Source organism: Carlito syrichta, unplaced genomic scaffold, assembly GCF_000164805.1.
Source record: "Carlito syrichta isolate Samal-C Ts95f unplaced genomic scaffold, Tarsius_syrichta-2.0.1 Scaffold308773, whole genome shotgun sequence".
NCBI lineage: Eukaryota > Metazoa > Chordata > Mammalia > Primates > Tarsiidae > Carlito > Carlito syrichta.
The window spans coordinates 260864-263027 of record NW_007252869.1 but is presented as its reverse complement, the minus strand read 5'-3'; the positions used below and the strand labels follow the sequence as shown (position 1 = coordinate 263027).

The window sequence follows — 2164 nt, the reverse complement described above, 5'->3', positions numbered from 1 at the left end:
CCAGCAGGTGGAGGCTGCGGTGGCCAGGAGCGGCCACTGCACTCCAGTCTGGGCGACAGACTGAGACTCCACCTCAAAAAAAAAAATGTCTTGAATCTTTGTGATTGTTTCCTTATAATAAGAATCAGGTAAAATGCACATACGTATTTTGTAAGTGTTCTGCACAGATGGTAATACTTTTCTTCTCATTGCAGGACATCACTTTGTCTCATCATTGGTTAAGGTGGTATCCTCTAGATTTCTACATTGTAAAGGTACTTGCTTTTCTCTCCGTAATTAAAATATAATCCTAGCAAGGCTTGGTGGCTCAGCCTGTAATCACAGCACTTTGGGAGGCTTAGGCGAGTAGACTGCCTGAGCCTGCGGGTACGAGTCCAGTCCGGGCAACTTGGTGAGACCTCATCTCTACAATAAATCAGAAATTAGCCAGGCGTGGTAGCGTGCACGCAAAAGGATCGCCGGAGCCCAGCAGTCGACGCTGGGGTGGCTGTCAGCATGCCACTGCATTCCAGCCTGGGCGACAGAGTGAGACTTCAACACACACACAAAAACAAATAAAATATAATCCTGAATGATATTTTGAGACTGTGTGACCATCTTATTCCCTCCTAAAATTTTACCCGATAGTTTTTATAGTTATTGATTATTCCAGTATGTCAATTTATTATATTTTAATTTCAAATTCAGAAGATTTTGAAATTAACAATCTTTTCTCATCTATAGGAATGCTTGTCCATTAAACCTTTGGTTACTTTCTTGAAGAAGAAAATCATTCAGCTTAGATTCATTTTTACCCTTTTTTTGAGTCGCGGTTTCATCCTGTCACCCAGGCTGGAGTGCAGTGGTACAATCATGGCTCACCACAGCCTCAACTGCCCAGGCTCAGGTGATCCTTCTGCCTCAGCCTCCTGAGTAACTGGAACTACAGGCACATGCCACCACACCAGGCTAATTTTTTTTTGTAGAGACTTAGTCACGCTATGTTACCCAAGCTGGTCTCGAGCTTCTGGTCTCAAGTAATCCTCCTGCCTCAGCCTCCCAAAATGCGGCGATTACAGGCATGAGCCACCATGCCTGGCCAAAACTTAGATTCAGTTAGGCTAATCTGTAATAGAACTACAAGCTTTGAATTCTTATTGTCCTCCAAGCTAAGAAGCAGAGGGCTAAACACTGGTGCCAGGCCAGTGAAACCTAGACCTGGCCAATCTGCAAGGTCTGGGAGGTATATCTGCATCTCACTGGGTTTGATCGCCAGAGAGGCGGACCTTGCCAAAGAGAGCTTACTTTATCCACTTCATTTGTTCATAGCTCAGTGGATTCCATGAAAGCCCTGGCAGACCTCTAAGAAGAGTCTAGCTGTCCCATCTGTCTCGAGTACTTGAAAAACCCAGTGATCATCAACTGTGGGCACAACTTCTGTTGCTCTCTTCAGTATATCCTGGAAGGATCTAGATGATACCTGTCCCTGTCCTGTCTGCCGTTTTTGCTTTCCATATAAGAAATTCAGGAGGAACCCTCAGCTCCATAACTTAACTGAAATGGCTAAGCTACTCCAGATCAGAAGGAGCAGGAGGAAGAGGCAGAAAGAGAGTGCTGTGTGTGAAAGCACAATCCGCTTCTGACCCTCTTCTGCTTGAAGGACCTAGAGATCTTATGTACATAGTGCAGTTTTTCCACTAAACACCAGAGCACGACATTTGCACCATTAAGAAAGCTGCTGGCAGGGGGGAGGGGAAGGGAGATGGGATTAACAGTAGTAAATAGCTGTCTGGGGACAGGGAGACACCTCTTATCAACAAGGGTGCCTGATCGAAGCATATTTGTATACCTAACCCTTAACTGTACCCCACAATATCAAAATAAAAAATATTAATTATTTTTTAAAAAAATATATATATATACACTTTCTTGGTTAAAATAAATAAATAAATAATCCAGCCGGTAGGTGGCGCTACTGAGCACCTGCTTTTCAGAACATGTCTCAAACTTTTTTTTTTTTTCCTCTCCCATTAGTGCTTGGCTGTCTTGCTAGAAAACAGAGTGTCGTTCTTTTCATGTGATTCCTCCTCGAAGTCTTGACTCTTAGCCACCGCACCATGCCTCCAGCAGGCTCTTTCTGAGTGGCAGCTCTTTCCCTGACTACTTGTGAATGACTCTAATTCTC

At 44.0% G+C, this 2164-nt stretch overlaps 1 long non-coding RNA gene across 1 annotated transcript in view; it reads left to right on the top strand.

Annotated features, from left to right (window-relative positions):
- The window catches only part of LOC103268129, a 23409-nt gene extending 21691 nt beyond the window's left edge, over positions 1-1718 (top strand). Inside the window, exons 3-4 of the long non-coding RNA XR_504791.1 lie at positions 195-254; positions 1309-1718. This is a non-coding gene — a long non-coding RNA (uncharacterized LOC103268129). The remainder of the gene's footprint in view (positions 1-194; positions 255-1308) is intronic.
- The last annotated feature ends 446 nt before the right edge of the window (positions 1719-2164 follow it).